The following is a 19,465-nucleotide window of genomic DNA, read 5'->3' as shown; positions in this document are numbered from 1 at the left end:
CTCTTATACGTTTCATCTAACTGAGCTTGATCAACTCCAGTTCAACTGATTCTCAGCCTGCAAAGCTAAGAGCCAAACTCTGGAGGAAAATGATACCACAGCATCATCAACACTAGGTGAGGCACCAGTTGAACAATGAGCTGATCTCTTTCTTTGTCAGTTTTAACATGCAAGTTTCATGTGCATGTGAACTCGCAACTTTTGATCCATTCCACCATAAAATATTTGAGAGCTGAGTGTGTTCTATTTACCTTCACATCCTTCAGGGGGCATGCATAATGATACGCTGAGTAGCATAGCAAATGTGTTCTTGAATATTAGATATAATTTTCATTAAATATGTGTATACTAAATCTATTTTGTACTATGTTTTATGAGGCTTTGTTTTAATTGAGATTTGGAGAACTTTATTATCTATTTCCTTATCTCTTCCATTCCCTGGTAAATTGAGAGTTGATTGTACCTTTTTGTCTAGCTCTTTCCTTGAAGTATAAAAGCTATTGAATAGCTTCAAGGAACTGTTTTACTCATCTTTTTCTGACAGTGCCTAGTACAGTACCTTGCATAGAGTAAACGATCAATGAATGTTAGTTGAACTGAATGGAATTATTTATTGCATACCTGCTATGTGTAAAGTTCTGTGCTCAGGTCAGCATGGGACAAAAATAAGTATAAAACTTGGTTGCTGTTTACATCATCTCTCTTTCTACTCCACACATCCTCCCTACCCCCACTCCAATGAACAAACATACTGAACTATTTGCAGTTCCACAAGAGTGACTTGCTTTACAGTTTTGGTATTAGGAGGTTGATCCAGAACTAGTGGGATACTGAGCAAAATCCACACTTGATTTGACTTTATTACTAGTAGATTAATGTTTCATTTCTTTCTTTTTGGTTGGAATTATGAAGTATTGGAATGAGGAGAATTATTTGTTTTTATTCAAGACTGAATTGCATTTTGTTTTTGAGCAAGTCATTTGAGACCACAACTTACTTTATGTTTTTTATCAGGTAATTCCATTCACTGGTAATCTGGTAATAACTAATGGATTCATATACTGTGTAAAATATGGTCAGATTTTAACATATTAACAGTAACCACATTATTAAAAAGTCAAAAAATAACAGATGCTGGTGAGGTTGCAGAGAAAAGAGAACACAAATACACTGTTGGTGGGAATATAAATTGGTTCAACTGTTGTGGAAAACAGTGTGACAATTTCTTAAAAAGCTGAAAACAGAACTACCATTCAACCCAGCAATCCTATCACTAGGTATGTGCCCAAAGGAATATAAATCATTCTATCATAAAGACACATGCATATGTATGCTCATTGAAGTACCCCTCACAATAGCCAAGACTTGAATCAACCTAAATGCCCATCAGTGGTAGACTGGATAAAGAAAATGTGGTATGTATACACCACGGAATACTATGCAACCATGAAAAGAATGAGATCACATCCTTTGCAGGAATACGGATGGAGCTGGAGGCCATTATCCTTAGCAAACTAATTCAGGAATAGAAAACCAAATGCTGCATGTTCTCTTATAAGTGGGAACTAAATGATAAGAACACAGGGACGCAAGGGAGGGAACAACACACACTAGGGCCCACCTGAGGGTGGAAGGTGGGAGGAGGGAGAGGATCAGAAAAAAATAACTACTGGGTACTAGGCTAAGTAACTGGGTCACGAGATAATCTGTTCAAAACCCCTGTGACATGAGTTTACCTGTATAACAAACCTGCATATGTACTCCTGAACCTAAAATAAAAGTTTCAAAATAACAGCAACAACAAAAACCAGTAGCAGCATCTTGCTTTTTCTTTCTTTAAAACATTTACCAGGTGTATTCATTGGAGCATCATTTTATTCACAATGTATTATGAATTTTCTCCCAGAGTCAAACTGTTTTCCACATCTTGACTTTCATTCTCAACTGCGATTTCCTTAAATATTTTGGCATTGAGCCACATAACTCGTCTTTGGATTTTTCCAGTACCTGTATTTTTTTTTTTCTGTCCATAAGTTTATTGTCTTTATCTGAAAAATCCTCATAGAAAATTGTTTGGTTTAGCTCTCAGCAGCTCACTCCTGAACTCTGAGGAAGTTTGCCTTCATTGAGCTACCCAATCTTTCTTCTGAGCAAGAGACATTTTGGGATGGTTCCACCTCTTCTTTTTAACTTCTTTCTTGGGCTTCTTTTCATAGACTAGACTCTCTCATATAGCAGCATGAGCTTTCTCATACAACTCCTCCATCATGTCTGGAGTTACGCTGTTCTTTATGTATTGAGAGAACTGTTTCTTGAAGCATCTTCATCTTATTCCGTTAAGTAGCACATGTAATCTGAAACATTCTGGCCCATGATGTGCTTCTGGTGTACTTCTGCATTACATTTCTTGCTTTCAGAATCATAACCAGGGAATTATTTAGTACTGTGAGGGACAGACAAGCCTTCATGCACAGCTCCCTTCAGGGCACCAAAACCTTTATTGCCAGTGATAGTTCTGGCAAGACCTGCATCCTAATTGCAGGTAAAGGCACCTGGCTGACCATCAATGCTTACCACATTGTAGTTATCGCCAGTCGCCTCCACTTGGCCTTCATAGATCTTGTCCATGCCAAACCTATTGAGAAGCCTGCGGGCCAGCAGCAGGCCAGTACAATACGCTGCAGCATTAATTTGTCAGGTCAACCTTCACACTGTATTTTGGCAGTTCGTGTGCATATGCCGTGCAGACTATCATATCTCCCTCTATACGGGCATAAGCAATCTGACAAATGATATCTCTGTTTGTTACACGAACTATCATCCTGTATTTGGGTGTGTTGTATTTATTTTTATCCTGTATCACCAAGCGTTTCTGAGCATAGTAATCAGTTTTACCCTCTTGTCATCTTCTAAATCTCACTTGGTATCTCTTAAAGTAGGCCTTATTCTTAATAACTTTTACAAACCACATCCTGCAGAACAGAGACCCGCGTCTGCGGCTCAACAGAGACCTTACGTGTATTTTTTTTTCTTTTTGCATTACTTTATTCAAGTTTTCTGTCATTATGTTTCTCCTATTCATAGACAGTTTTTGAGATCTATTTTGTTTGTACAGCGTTTCATCAACTATTACTACTTCTGCTATTATAATTACTGTGATTACTTTTACTGCTATTATGACTTCCACAGTATTACACTTCAGTTGCTGAGTTCTAGCGTAAAAAGCAGCTTCATTAGTGAGACACGTTTCTGATCATGGCTGAGTTCTGAGTGGTTCTATTTGCTTGTGTGTTTTGTCTGCGCGTTAGTCAGTGGTGCACATTTATGACAGTTATTTTCTTAGTAACTGCTTTTACAGTGATATAATGTGAGAATTTCCATAGTGCATAATATTTTTGTTCTAAGTCCAATAGTAAACTGAGAATGTCCAATTTTAATGGATTCTGCAAATGAAATGATCCAAAGTGCACCCCTTCCCCATTGACTGCAAATGTATACGTATTTATATTTTATTGTTTACACATTCATATAAATAAAAAAGGAAGATTTGCATTTTCTTTTTTTTCTTTTTTTTTTTTGAGACGGAGTCTCTCTCTGTCTCCCAGGCTGGAGTGCTGCGGCGAGATCTCGGCTCACTGCAAGCTCCACCTCGCCAGTTCACGCCCTTCTCCTGCCTCAGCCTTCTGAGTAGCTGGGATAAAGAACCCAAAGAACTGTGTGACTTTGAGAAAATCACCTTACTTCTTTTTGTCTCATTGGGTTATAATGAAATCAAACAAGTTAGAACAATGTCTGGTAAACAGTAAGCGCTCAAGTGTTAGCTATTAAGTAATAAAGCAATTAATGTGTTTAGTCAAATATTTGTTGTTTGGAATCTGTTTGCTGTTGCCGAAGGCATCATTCTATAGGAAAGAGAATGTTTCTCATTCTTCTCAAATAAATGCAGTTATGGTATATTCTTCTGAATGTCAATAACATCTTGAGGGTTTGGAGGGCCACAGTAATGACAACTGTACAACTAAAGAAAACTTTTTTATTTTTAATTTTTTAGATGAGTAAACAGAGGTTCAGAGAAGCCAAATAATTAAGGCGGGACCAGTAGATTTCTCAAGAACTCTTGGTTAATCTTAAACACGTTAGCAGTTTCTTGTTGGCTCAGTCGAAAACCAAAATAATAGCCCACTCAGTGTTTCTCTGCCCCCAGGATCCTGTGGTGAAGGCTTGTTAAAAATGAAAATTTCCAGAACCCTCTCAGGACTGATTCTCTGAAGGGTTAACCAGCATCTTAGGTGCTTCTTATATAACTTTAATTCGTAGAACCATGACACTTTCAGTAAGGCAGGGAGAGAGTATCTTCAGAGAGTCAAACTGGAGCAAACCTCGGCCACCTTTTAGGGCAGGCTGTCCGGGTAACTGAGATGTCACACTTGATGCTCTGCCTGGCCATCAAGCAACTCCCAACCATCTGCCCCCTTAAGATCCTAAAACCTTCCCTCTGCCATTACTCCACAGTTGTGATTGGCAAATATTGCATTCTTCGGCTGTTTTCCTCAACAGGAAGAAATAACAGAGATTTTTGCAAGCTCGTGATCATGGAACTCAAACCTGGGCCTGTTCCACCTTAAAGGGCCTAGGCATGCCTAGTGCTTGGGTCTTGCAGAGTTTGGGCACCACCATATTTGGAGCGTGCCTACTTTGGGGCGGGAACCTCCTTGGGAGTGATTAGGTCAGCGCTGGGGGAGGTGACCTTGTTTGGTTTCTGGCACCCGAGAACAGTGGTGCACTGTTTCCGCTGCCCCCGTTTGTCTAATTGGCCCAGACGCTCCACCAGTGCGAAGCTTTCCGGGAGCTCCTCGCTGGCCACCCCCGCGGCCCGCAGCCCGGCAGAGGCGGGAAAGCAGCGCGCCTGCGCCGTGGGAACCGGGGCTGGAGGCGAAAAGCGGGGAGCGGAGGGGGGCCGCTGGAGCCGAGTAGCGTACAGAACGGCGTGTGACGCGGGGACGCCGCGCGCTCCCAACGTCGCCCCGGTTTGACGCACACGGCACCAAACTGTGAGTTTCAGGGGTTATTTGGTCAGATTCGCCGGGACCCGAGTGGGTTTCGGGCCTCTGGGCTGTGGCAGCGGCGGGACTGAGGGTGGCGGAAGAACTTGGGGGACCCGGCCTCCGGCTCTCGAGCCCGGGGAGCTACGCCCTAGGCTGGGTCCCAACCATCCAAAAGGACGCATTTTGCCGCACAGGCTAAGATGGCGGCGGCGGCCGAGGAGGCGGAGTTGGTGCTACACAAGGAGCCCGGGCCCCGGGTTCGGGGAGGCGGCGGCCGCAGCGGTCGCTGGGGGCCACGGAGCCTGAGGTGAGCGGCGGCCGCCGCCGCGGGGCGGGACTCGGCGGAGGGATGGGGGGGCCTTTCCGCTGCGGCGTCGGAGGATCCGGTAGCGGACACAAAGGGGCTGAGCTGGGCACTAGACTTGGGGGTTTTGTTTAGTCACATGAAGCCGAGCAGCCAGTGAGCAGTAGGGGGAAGGGGCCGAGATCAGGCGGCTTGGGGAGCCTGGCGGTCGCCATTGCAATGCACTGAGTAACGGGGCGGGCCGAGAGCGGTCACCAACCCCTCTCGTTGAGGCTGCTCGGTTGTGGCCAGAAACGCCGGCTCCGGCATTTACTGTACACACCCCTCCCCTTACTTGGGACAGGACTGCATAGCCCTTCCCTCCCCCCGTCCTGCAAGATCTTATGCGACTAGGTGCCTGGGAAGTAACAGCAAGAGGTAAATCGCTCGAAGTGTTTGGGTTGCCAGGGCTTGGTGGGTGTCCAGCTAAAGCTTTTTGCCTCTCCAGGTCTGATTCTCTGGCCTTTGTGTCCCTGGGAAGTGACTCTGCCAGAGGAAAGCAGGTGTGCTCCACTTCTCCCGTGAACCTGAAGATGAGTTGTCCCAGACTCTTCTCAGTGATTGGAAGCTTAGGTGGTGGAGCTAAAGGTTACTTGTTACGAGACTTCTACAGACAACTCTTGTTGGGATCCATCTATGGTTTAGCAACATTAGTGGAAAAGTTTTCTTGAACTGTATAAGTAATATTGACTTTGAATATAAAAACGTTTATATTTAGACTTCAGATTTTGTGTGATCATCAAACTCAACGAGGGGATAAACATAATTGGGGGCGAATGATGGTCCTGTCTTGTTAATACTTTCAACAGAAGTATCAAAACACCACTGTCTATCCTGTCCAGTCCTGACTAATTCCACGCTTGTTGCATCTGGATGGTAGATTTGTTTTAATTGTGTATTCCCTCCCTGCAGTAGTTTGCTTTAGTTGTAAACAGTTTTTGGTCCCATAAGAAGGAAAACGTTTCAAAAAATAGACAACTAAAGTTTCTCAAAGAAAGGAAACCTGGCTCTTTGCCTTCAGTGGCATGTGTAAGTATCTAGGGAACTTGGTGGCAGTAATACTGCATTTTAGTAGGTTTGCTAAGAAAAAACTCGGTTTTATAATAAGGCTATAATCTAGCTTAAGACTTTTGAATTGGTGAAACATAAAGCTTGATTAGTATTAATGCAGTGGTATGTATTGCTTTTAAAAGCCTTACGATTTCTAACAAAGTTGTACTGCAATTATATCATACTTTGTGTTGGTATTAACTAATGAAGTACAAGATTTTGAAACACCTAATATTTTGTGTTGGCCATTAACAGAATTCCTTGATTGGAGGGATATTTAAACACATCAGTGTTCAGGTCTCTGTGTTCACATTGAAATTTGAATTTTTCAGCATTACTTAACTTTCATTTCCTTGTTCTTTTCAGATATATATTTTCTCTTTTTTTAGCTTTTCTTCTAATACAGAACAGTCTTGTATTAATGAGTAGGAGATGCATTAACATTAGCAAATGTTTTCCTGGATCATGTAGTTTTACTGTGGAAGGAATATCAAAGAACAACTGCTCTTACCCTCCTCTTTTACAATATATTGAGGTCCAGGGATGATTAAGTTAGTGGCATAATGGAAAATTGCCTTTCAGCCTCTACCCATTGCTGTTTGTATTTGTCATATTGCTGGGATGAGAAGGTGAATATCTACAACTAATAATGGTTAAAAAAGGGGATGTTATTGAGAATACTTGTTAATTAAGTATTATTAGGTTCATGAGAACTTCTGTGACAATAAGTTTAAAACTTTCGTATTGGCCGGGCACGGTGGCTCACGCCTGTAATCCCAGCACTTTGGGAGGCCGAGGTGGGCAGATCACGAGGTGAAGAGATGGAGACCAACCATCTTGGCTAACATGGTGAAGCCCTGTCTCTACTAAAAATGCAAAAATTAGCTGGGCGTAGTGGCGCGCGCCTGTAGTCCCAGCTACTCGGGAGGGAGAGGCAGGAGAATCACTTGAACCCAGGAGGCAGAGGTTGCAGTGAGCTGAGACCGTGCCGCTGCACTCCAGCCTGGCGACACAGTGAGACTACGTCTCAAAACAAAAAACAAAAAACTTTCATATTATATGGTAACTTAGTTTTTAAAGTGACTTTCAGTGAAACAAAATCAGGTACAAAATACAGAAATATCGGATAGTTTCAGAGCAATGTTGCTTTTGAATTTTAAGGTTTTCCAAATGCAGTCATGACCCAGAAATTGAAAAATTAAAAAACAATCAGGTACTTGATAAATTTCTTTGAAAGTTTGAAATAACTGCTGTTATTGCCAGTTATTACATAAGAAATGAGATCAATGCTGAAAATAATGGCGTCTTTCATTTTGTAATAGTGTTTTGGTTGGATAAACAAATGTGCCACTCAGAATGTTCCTTTTTTTTAAAACAACTTTTTAAGACTACTGCTTCTACTGAGTGGTATCTCTAAGGTCTGTCAGGAAATTGAACAAGTAGTGACTGTCATTTATGGTGCGATCCTACAGTGATCTTTAACTTCTTTGAATGTCAAATTTAGCAAAAAGTTAACTTGTTTTAAGGTTTTAAAAGTTTTTATGGGTCATTTCAGGTGCTTTTAAATTACTGATTTTTGTAAGTTGATAAGCTGTTTTACAATTTTCAATATTATGTGAGTGGATTTACTTACACTTTCGTTTTGTGAAAATTAGAGTCACTTTCAGGTTATTTGTAGTTATAAAGTGGTCTGTCACCTGCCAACCTTAAACATTTTCCAGTTTTAATTTGTCCTTCAAGTTATGAGAGTGTTTTGGGTGAATTGAGACTGTTAATGGGTAGCAGGAGGAGAAAAGAAAGTTTCAAGGAGAATAGAAGTGGTGGGATATCTGCAATCTAGAGAAAGGTCAGGTCCATTTTTTTCTGTCATCCTAAATACTGTTCTTTAGGGTTACTTATTTTGACCATTTTCTTAGGATGTGATGATTCTGGAAGGAAAAGTGAATCTTATTCTTGTGGGAAGGCTTTTCAGTCAGGTCCTAAGACGATTGTAGCTTGTAGCAAATAGAGAAATTGGCATGTTGAGTTATCTAACCCTAATTTTATAGAGCACTTGTTTTAGCCATTTTTTAAAAGTGTTTTCTAAATGTTTTAAATTAGTAACCTTGTAAAATAAAACAAGAGAATGAAGAGTGGATACTATGGATACATATTCAGATGAGCTTTTATTTACACTTGTTATTTTCTGGTGAAGAGAATGTGTCATAAATGGAGAATCTGTAAGTATTGAGTAAAGTCAGGTATAGCATTGACTGAAGCAGTTCTAGACGTGGTGTTTTTGATTCAGGTTTATTACAGGGAAATAAATTGCTATTAATAGTGCAAGCCATTTACACCATTGAGTTTTGGGAGATTTGAGAATCATGGAACTGATGCTAGCACTAGCTCACCCTGCTGGTTGGCTAAAAGATATCTCCTCTTCTCCTTAAGAAACAAACATGAAGATCACAGGAGACCCCGAGGGTAGTAGAACTCTAAATTAAATTCTTTCTTCAAGGAGAGGAAGTTCCCATGAAAAAGGTGTTTTCTCTTCTCCAAGGTCGTAGTTGCTGCATTCTATTTTTTTTTGCCGATCTGCCAAGTTGAACCATAGAGTTACTATCCTTTCTTTTTCTTTCTTTTTGGTGGGGGGACAGAGTCACAGTTTGTTGCCCAGGCAGGGGTGCAGTGGTGCAATGTTGGCTCTCTGCCACTTCCACCTCCCATGTTCAGGTGATTCTCCTGCCTCAGTCTCTCAAGTAGCTGGGATTACGGGCGCCTGCCACCGTGCCTGGCTAATTTTTGTGTTTTCAGTAGAGATGGGGTTTCCCCATGTTGGCCAGGCTGGTCTCGAACTCCTGACCTCAGGTGATCCACCCGCCTTGGCCTCCCAAAGTGCTGGGATTACAGATGTGAACCACCGTGCCTGGCAGGAGTTACTGTTGTTTTTGAACTTCCTGGGAACTCTTATGTGATTATGGAGAGTTAGTAGATTTTTTTCTTTTAATTTCAACATAAGAAATCCTTTGACAGTTGAGAAATGTTAGGAAAACAGCCCTGTGAGACTAACTTTCCAGGAGGAAAAAAGCAGAGGATTTCAAGAGGAAGAGGACGAGGAGCCTGCTAGGGCAGAAGCAGCAGCAGCGCACACTTCTCTTGGTTGGGCGAAAGTGAGACTGGATTAAGGTTAGCGTTTCTGAGAGATTTTCTTTCCACTCTCCTTCTACTAATCTTGGCCCTACCCCTTCTGTCTGCTAGCTGTAGTCTTTCCATTTCGTTTGGAATCCTTGAAACGGATCTTGTAAGTAAAAATAAAGATAAGTGATTTGTTACATGAAACTTAATTCTGCTAGCCTAGATTTTGGTAGAATTGAAGTTGGGTTAGAGTGATGAATGCAGATTTTATGTGTTAAGCCTTTTGATATGTATATCTTCTTTTAAGTTGGAAATACAGCTTTTAAAATACTTTATACAGGCCGGGTGTGGTGGCTCACACCTGTAATCCCAGCACTTTGGGAGACCGAGGTGGGTGGATCACTTGAGGTCAGGAGTTTGAGACCAGCCTGGCCAACATGATGAAACCCTGTCTCTACCAAAAATACAAAAATTAGTTGGGCGTGGTGACACGTGCTTGTAGTCCCAGCTACTTGGTAGGCAGAGGCAGGAGAATCGCTTGAACTTGGGAGGCATAGGCTTCAGTGAGCAGATACTGTGCCACTGCACTCTAGCCTGGGTGACAGAGTGAGACCCTGTCTCAAAAAAGAAAGACTTTGTACAAACTCTAGAAACATAAATATGTCTTGAGCCAAATAGACAATTGAAAATAAAAATACCTAATAAAGTGTTAAGATTAAAATTCTTTACACTTTACAAAGCATGTTTACCTGTAGTCAATCAATTTTCTATCTAATTTTTTGAAAAGATTAATATTTTACTTACAGGTATCTCTTTCCTTAGTTTCTTGAGAAAGATGTTAAGTGCAGTCATGTGCAGCGTAATGGTGTTTTTTGGTCAGTAGTGGACTTCATTTACGATGGGGGTCCCGTAAGATTATAATACTGTATTTTTACTGTATTTTATGTTCTGTGTTTAGATACACAAATACTTAACAGTTATGTTACAATTGTGTATGGTATTCAGTACAGTAACATGCTTTACAAGAGCATGTTGTGACCTAGGAACAATAGGCTATACCAAGTAGCCTAGGTGTGTAAGCAGCCTCTACCATGTAGGTTTGAGTACACTTTGTGATGTTTGCACAGTGACCAAATTGCCTAAGAACGCATCTTTCAGAATGTACATCCATGCTTAAGTGATGTATGATTGTAAAACTAGTACTTTCAGAGCACCACTTAGTGGGGAGGAGAGGGGTGATTCCCAATTTATTGTTGGTTTGTGAAGGTGGGTAAAAGCCTTCACAGAGTTGGAATTGCCTTTTGTTTGCTACTGACTCACTAAATACTTTACACACAGACACACACCTGTGTGCATATATATATACACACACAGAATCACAACTGCAATTGTAATTATGCATATATAAAGAGGCAGGATGTGATAAGTTTTAAAAGTGTAAGCCTTGAAGTAAAATTGGCAGGATTCAGATTTAGCTGTGTGAGCACTAAGCAAGTGGAATTAGTAATTACCATCTTCAAAGAGGTTTAGGGTTGATATTACCTAATTCGTGTAAAGTCCTTAGCTTTCTGGCACACAATACTGAGTAAAGTAAGTGTTAGTTGTTAGAGTAATATAGTTATTGTTACCATTGTTTGATTATTCTTTCTACATTAACTTGAAATTTTCACCTGTGAGTGATTTGGAGTTGTATACTTTTGCTAATGTACCATTTTAAGCCATGCCTATAAAGACAAGGTTGTTATAGAGGAAGTGAGAAGTAGGCATCAAAGTGTGCCTTCTCTGACTCTAGCAGTAGAATCTTATAACCAGGTTAAATATTTCAGGAATGCATTCCCAGCACTGTCAGCAGATGAGTAGATGCACTTGGGAATGAGTACATTTTAATGAAGTTATTTCCCAACCAGTGCATTGGTTTGTCTTTGTTACACATCCTGAATTTCTTCACTCTTCTTTCAATTTTTGACTGTGAGGCCATGTGGTGACCATTAGTAGAGAGAAGAAGGTCAGTGACTATGCATATTTGTAATGTACATATAAACCCAAGATGAGAGTGAGGAGTGACTGGTAGGTAGCTAGATTGAGGAGGGTGGAATCTAATCTTTTCATTGGATAGTCTGAGTTGGGAATTTCCCAAACAGCATTTCCTTTTGCTGTTTTCCTCTCCACACTTTGTTTTGTATATGTCTGTGCTGGTATGGTGTTAAAGTTATCAGTTCCCCCTCTTTAATTTTCTTTCTACCACTAACCTCCTAGCACAAACACAGATTTTAAGCTTATAAGCAAATTTGTCAAAGACAGCTTATAAAAATAATTTTAGGTTCACATGAGGAAGGGTGCTAGTATGAAATTGTAAGTTTTTCATTTATGCTTGGAAAATATTTACAGCAATTTGGAAAGTGAGGGGTGAAGTCACCCATAATCTTATTACCATTATATAATTATTAGTATTAAAGACAGATGACATTAAGTAAGCATCTACTATATTCTTTTAATAATCCTGTGATGTATATATTCCCACTTTACATGTGAGGAAACACATCCACTTAATAGTGTAGCAGCCAAGTTTGAACCTAGGTACATCTTGAGAAAGGTCTGGAGAGGAGACCTTTCTGTTCTACCTTCCTGTTCTTCTTTTATATATATCCTTTTACCTAGTTGTTATACAATTTGTAAGTTTCATCTCCTAGTTTTAAAACTTAGCATTATAAAAACATTTTTCTCCCTACCCTTATTTCAAGTGGTGTCGTATTGCTCACATTGTCTATTCATACCACCATATAAAGGCTCTTTGTCTTGGCTGCTGGACATTGATACAATGATGTTGACCAAAATGGATGCTGCCCTTTACTGAGTGACTAAGATGAAAAAAATCAGACTTAATCAGAACTAATACTTTATGGGATTTGGATTGCTACAGGTTTAATCATGCCATCTATCCTTGCTGGTGGGACATTTGAACTTAGAATTGGATATAAGTAAAATACAGATGAGAAATTGAATAATTTATAGCTATCTGAAAACAACTTTTTAAAATATATTTTAACACTTTGAAATGCCTTGCGCTTCCTTGTGAAAAATCTTAAAGGGATATTAAAATTAAATGGGCACTTAAAACTTATCTAGTTACTATTAGTAATTCCTAATATAATTTTATTTAATTCATAAAAGAAAAAAGCGAATTCTGGCACTCATTGGGAAGATGGCATTATATGTTGATATAATTTGTGGGACATAGTGACTGTAGTTAATATTGCATACTTCAAAGTTGCTGGGAGAGTACATTTTAAGTGTTCATACCACAAAATATAACTAAGTGAGGTAATCCATATGTTAATTAGCTAAATTTAACCATTGCATAATTTATATGTTTTTCAAAATGTGTTGTACACCATAAATATATACAATTTGTATTAGTTTAAGAAGAAGAAAAAGATAATTTGTGGGCATTTATAAATAGATTGTATAGGTCAACACTGCACAATAGAAATATAAGTTGAGTCACAAATGCAATTTTAGATTTTCTATAGCTACATCAAAAAATAAAAATAAATAGGTGAAATTTTATTAATGGATTTTTATTTAACACAGCATATCTCAAGTACTATTATTTCAACATATAAACATGATTGAACTACTTTACATTTTTTCTTTTTTTTAACCATATTAAGTCTTCAAAATCTGTTGGTATTACATACTTAAAGCACATCTCAATTCAGACTAGCCAGACTTCAGGTATTCAGTAGCCACATACAGTTACTGTGTTAGACAGTGCAATTACAGATAGTAAGTCCTATAGGGGTACAGAGAAAGAATAATATAGAAATAGAACTGAACAGTAAAGAATGGCTGAAAACAGAAAATGCTTGAGAAGAATATTCCCATAAAGAAGTGATGGGAATTAAAATTAAGCAAATACAGTTTGATACCAGGTAATAGAGTGGCTTGAATCCAGTTTAGGGAATATAGTTTGGGGTATGTGTGTGTGTGTGACTGCGAATATGTATTGGAGGGTGCCTAATTCATGTCTCATACATGAGCACTTGATACATACTGAATTAGCTGGGTGCATTGGCTCACGCCTGTAATCCCAGCACTGTGGGAGGCTGAGGCAGGCAGATCACCTGAGGTCAGGAATTCGAGACCAGCCTGGCCAACATGATGAAATCCCATCTCTACTAAAAATACAAAAATTAGCTGGGCATGTGGTGGCGTGCACCTGTAATCCCAGCTACTTGGGAGGCTGAGGCAGGAGAATCGCTTAAACCTGAGAGGTGGAGGTTGCAGTAAGCCAAGATCATGCCACTGCATCCCGCGTGGGTGACAGAGTGAGACTCTGTCGCCAAAAAAAAAAAAAAAAAAAAAAAAAAAGATAAATATTGAATTAATATTTAGAGAGAATTAATGTGACACCACAGAAAATGCTGGAAAAAACATCCTAACAAAGCCTTGTGGATCTTCAAAAGGGAAAGAGTTTCGTTTAGGGAATATTGATGTTCTGTAATTAACAATACGATGGATTGATAAAGAAGGATGAGAATTGAGAAAAGGTTTTTAGATTTAGCTATTATTGGTTACTTGTTTTTAAGTGTTTTATTTAGGTATAACTTACAGTGCACTTACAGTGAGGTGCACAAATCTTAAGTACAACTCAATAAATTTATACATATAAGTATACCCAGGTAACTCCCAGGTACTGGGAGGTACTGGGTTACACCTGGGGAGAAGAGGATGTAAAAAAAGCATAGACATGAGAGTTGTGGAATGCAAGCATTTTCCCTGGTTAGAGCCTATCTATTTTAAATGAATTACCCAGATTGAGATGTAGAAGAATGTTTTTCTTCACTGATTAAAGGCGCCTTGTGCTCCCTCCTATTAATTTCTGCCTATAGAAGTAACCACTATTCTAGCCTCTAACCTCTATCACCATAAATTAGTTTTTGCTTGTTTCTTTTTATTTTCCTTCCTTTTTTTTTCTTTTGAGACAGGGTCTCACTCTGTCATCCTAGCTGGAGTGCATTGGTGCAATCTCAGCTCACTGCAACCTTCACCTCCCAGGCTCAAACGATCCTCCCACTTCAGCTTCCTGAGTACCTGGAACTACAGGTGCGCGCCATCATGCCTGGCTTATTTTTTTTTTTTTTTTTTTTTGTAGTAGAGACGGGGTTTTACCATGTTGCCCGGGCTGGAGTTTTTGTTTCTGAACTTCTTATGGCATATTTGTTCTCCTTCCCAAGGTTAGTGAGAATTGATGCTTGAATCCATCTCTCTTTTCTTCTGTCCTTGTTTGGCGTTGTTATGAATTGGGAGGTAAATCAGGTGAAATTTGGTACTATGGCCCTTTTTTCCCCCCAGTGACAAAATCAAAGAGGTGCTTCTTAGTGTTCATAATAGTACTCCTTTAGACATTAGTTTTATGACTTGATATTTTGTTTAGAATGCAGAGATTTGAGTTGCCTCCACCGATAATATAGTTGCCTGGCTTGCTGTCATTACAGTGTTCTCTAGGCATATAGCCAGGAAGTAGGTGGAGGAGGTTGTGGATTGCCTCCTTATATAACGGTTTTTGGAGCCTCTTTGATAGTAGCTTCCAGGCATTTTATCAGTTAGCTATTAGGCATTTTAGGTTGCTTATTAAGGTATATGGGTATTTCTGATTTTAGTTTTAGAAGTAGGAATAAATAGGTGTACTTTTTTTTTTATAGGTAGGTATCTAACCTGTCCAACAGAAAAGTAGAATATAACTAGAATGTTACCTTATGGACAGTTGCTTACAAGTGTGAATGGTTAAAGCCCATGTAGGAGACTTTATAAATGGAAAACTGAAATAGAATTGTTCATCATGGTTTTTACTTTTAGTGCTTGAATCAGTTTTTTTCCCCAAATGGAATTAATAGTTGTAGCATTATTTTTTGTAAATACTGAATAGTAGAAACCTTATTGTAGTATAGAAATATTAAATTGGTGCTTTGCAGATAAAGAATTTTTTTCTGAAATGTGTATTATAATAAAGTTGTTAAAAGTACATAATAATAAAAAATGTGTCTTCACATTCTAGTATATCTAGTTTTGAAGAATGAATATGTAAATTGTGCAGAAATGGATATGAAAAGACTTTCTCATTAACATTTGGATTGCGAATGCTCTTGAGTTTATAAATGAAAATATTTACTCTATATAAAGAAGTTTTGTCTTTTGGAATTTGTAATAAATTTGTTTAATATACTCTTGCTCCAAGGATTTTAGTATTTGTCTTGAAGAAATAATAAAATCTCGCCTGTCAACTTTTCTTATTGTAGCTTTTGTGAAGTATAAAAGGCTAAAGCAAATTGGTTAAATTAGACATTAAAAAAACTATATGATTATTATCTCCAAAATATTGAGACTTTATACATAACAGCTTTTGGGGGCTAGATTTAGAAAATCACTAACATAAAACAATTAGAATTTTCTTAATTATCATCTTCAGAACTAATGTATGTAGGAAAAAATACACTCAAGTTTGTGTTCTATGTTTACATGTTGTTTTGACAAAAATGAATGTTACATTTGAATTTAGTTTTGGGAGATTTCAGTTTTTTTGTATTCAGAAAAGTCTTGTCTGTCTGGTTGTATTTCCCCCAGTTTTCACGTGTTTTATTTAACTGGGTTAGTTGTCATACAAAATTCAGCTAATGCTTCACTAGGAGTAGGGATGCACATATACAGAGCACAGGATATGGCGTCTACTCCAAAGAGCTCATGATCTAAGATATAACTTGAAGAGTACTTAACTGTGAAACATTTAAATTACTGAGCTGACAAAATAAAATCTGTAATAAGATTAATTAATAAAGCTTCTTGACAAAAATAATTTTTTAACCTAGATTTTGAAGAAGTGGTATGTATAGGTTGGTGAAAAGGGAAGGAAATAACAGCTAGGGGGAAGAGCATGTTAAAAAAGCGCAGATATTTTGGGATGCTGAGGCAGGTGGAGCACCTGAGGTCAGGAGTTTGAGACCAGCTTGGCCAACATAGTGAAACCCAGTCTCTACTAAAAATACAAAAAAAAAAAATTAGCCAGGTGTGGTGGTGGGTGCCTGCAATCCCAGCTACTCGGGAGGCTGAGACAGGAGAATCACTTGAACCTGGGAGGTAGAGGTTGCAGTGAGCTGAGATTGTGCCACCACACTCAGCCTGGGTGGGTGACAGAGTGAGACTGCGGCTCAGAGAAAAAAAAAAAAAAAAAGCACAGACATGAGAGTTGTGGAATGCATGCATTTTCCTTGGTTAGAGTCTATTTTAAACGAATATAGTAAAAAATAAGATTGTGGCATGAGCTGGAGGGATCTAAAGAAGTTTGGATTAGAAATTGGAAATAAGGAGTTCTGAAGATCATTGAACAGAATTACATGAAGAAATATGATTAGCAGCCAGATACAGCATGATTGGAGAGGAGATTGAAGTGAGGAAGGCCAGTTAGTGTTTATTATCTTGGTGAGTGGGAAGGGTATATTAAGAGTAAGGATATGTAGTTTTAAATAAGTCAAATCAAATATTGTGGCTCCTCAGTTTGTAGTACAGAGCTAAAATAAGAATGAGAATTTTATTATCTTCTGATATTCAAAATAAATGGAGATAGAGTTTGCATATGACTTACTAGCACTAATTGAGGTAGGCCTTTCTCTTAAAAAAAAAAAACTGGCTTGGACTTTTTTTTCTGTTAAGTTTATTTTGAAAACCAAGAAAGTTATGCTATAATGGTGTTTTCCTAAGTAAAGAATATTTAAGGTAACTGGTAAGAACTTGTATGCTCAATTTTGAGTTAAAATTCTATATTTTATTCATGGCTTAAGAGACATTATAATTTGCATTGGAGCTGGTGGGAAAACAGGAAATAATAAAAATTAACAATGAGTACTACGTATTTATATTTGTTTTTAAGTAGACACTTGTTTTAAAATATAGGAACATTTGGGAATACTCTGCTTTTATAGGAAAATAATGTTCTTAAGATGTAGGGTTTTTAATAATTCCTAAATTGAATGTACATTATGTTTTATAATGGGTAAAGGTCATTTTAAAAATAGAATTAGAAAAACAGGAAAAATTATAAAAGTAATACAATTTTTTAAATCCTCGTGGTTTTTTTTTTAAGAGTTAGGAAATAGAACAGAAGCTTGGGAACTAATAGTTTTAGAGTTTTAAGATACCATGTTTTAGCTTAACATTTACATTTTAAACATTGTCACAGTTAAATTAAGCTTTTAGGATTTAGTATGCAGTAGTTCTCTGCTGGCACTAAGTCTTTCCCCTTCGCTCCTTTCCAACAGGTGTTGCCCAAGCTCTCATAAGCCATTCTTTTCTTTCTATTATTATTACTATTTTGTAGAGACGGGTCGCACTTTGTTGCCCAGGCTGGTCTTGAACTCTTGGGCTCAAGCAGTGCTCTTGGCCTCCCAAGGTGCTGTGATTACAGTTGTGAGCTACTGAGACCAGCCTTTTTATTCTGATGGTCAGTACTGATGAAGTCCTTTCCAACTTTGGGCACACAGCCTTCCGTTATTTCTGCCGTCAGTTTTTTGTCTTTCTACTGTGCTTTTCAACCTTGGTTATTTATGAATCACCTTCATCTGCGCAATTATTACTTACCATTTAACTGCAGCAAGTAAAGACATTAATAGTGAGGTTTTTGGGAACGTGGTAAAATCAGGAGGTATGTTTCACTTTGTCCAAGTTATCTGATGAGGCAGATCAGCTAAAGCAAAATACAGTGGGTTGCTCCCTACTATCACTGGGACCTAGAGATTTCATCTACATCTCTGAAAAATGAGGTTTCTGTATGATAGTATGGGTGAAAAGGAATGTCAGCAGAACTATCAGCTGTTTTCTGATTATCCTGATGAACTAGTGGTATAGGAAGCTTTTCTGAAAATGCTGCTCTGAGTTGCTTGCTTAAGTAGTCGCTTTTTAATACCTGTGTATGGCTCCATAGTTCTTGAGAATAGCCCTATCTCCATTTGTTTGTAGATGAGAGAAAGCTGAACCTTCTGCTGTCAGTGGAGAAGGCCTAGAATTAGTCTAGAACTGGTGCTGTAGGGCCCTGGAATGCTTCAGGAATTGGTGTCTGCAGGGACCTCTGAAGGAATTGTCTAAAAGTCTGTGTAACAAGTGAGCAACACTGATGGTTCCAGGAAAGGGACTCCTGCCTCATCCAAGTTTTCTTCTTTGACGTTCAACCTGAGGATCTCTGTACTTGAGAACAGTAAGCACAGTTCAGGTTAAGGGCATCATACTGGAAAACAGAGAGAATTACATGAAAATCTACATGTTGATCTGAGAGTTATTCCCAATCTCTTTTTCCCTCCCAGTTCGGAGAATACTGGCTGACAAGTTCTTGCCCCATCTAGCTGTGAGATTAAAAGATTCATCCTGTGACAGCAAACTGATGAGATCAGGAAAAATGTCTAACTGATAACAGATGTGGCCCAGATGGATAATCCTACAGTATGTCTCCTCATTAAGACAGAATCTCTAGGCAACTTTTAAATGCCTCAACCTTAAATATGAGATTAAGGATCACCAAATATTTGAGGATAACCTTAATATGAAAGAGAAGAGGGAAATGGAAATACTTTAAGAAGACAAGTTTTTATAAAAAGTTACTGATTTCTTCAGAAGTAGATACTGCATCTTTGAAACAAGAAAGGATGCTATGAAAAAGCAGTGCCCAGAAAAGAAGAGCTTCTAGAAATTTAGAATATGAAACACTTCATAGAATAATTGGAAATTCAGAATATTAAATTCTTATTAGAAGGTTGGAAGATAAAGTTGAGAAAACGCTCACAGAGGAGGACAAAAAGAGTTGTAAAGTGGGAGAAAATAAGAAAACTAGAGGATCACACTTGCATGCACGTTCAACATATGAAAAGTA

The 19,465-nt window shown here is 38.6% G+C and overlaps 1 protein-coding gene and 1 pseudogene across 16 annotated transcripts in view; one reads left to right on the top strand and one right to left on the bottom strand.

The window, feature by feature from the left end:
• Positions 1–2,078: 2,078 nt before the first annotated feature.
• LOC126963913 (60S ribosomal protein L5-like) lies at positions 2,079–3,005 on the bottom strand (annotated as a pseudogene).
• Positions 3,006–4,681: 1,676 nt separating this feature from the next.
• ZNF644 (zinc finger protein 644) overlaps positions 4,682–19,465 on the top strand; it is a 101,277-nt gene continuing 86,493 nt past the window's right edge. For 2 of the 16 annotated variants that reach the window (XM_050806271.1, XM_050806182.1), the window contains exons 1-2: positions 4,774–5,051; positions 5,837–6,417. The gene's annotated coding sequence lies outside the window, so the exon portion shown is untranslated. The other 14 variants (XM_050806229.1, XM_050806161.1, XM_050806173.1 and 11 more) reach the window with 13 other exon arrangements.

Source organism: Macaca thibetana, chromosome 1, assembly GCF_024542745.1.
Source record: "Macaca thibetana thibetana isolate TM-01 chromosome 1, ASM2454274v1, whole genome shotgun sequence".
NCBI classification, from domain to species: Eukaryota; Metazoa; Chordata; class Mammalia; order Primates; family Cercopithecidae; genus Macaca; species Macaca thibetana.
Note: the sequence above shows the minus strand (reverse complement) of the source record. Positions and strands in the feature narration are given on the sequence as shown.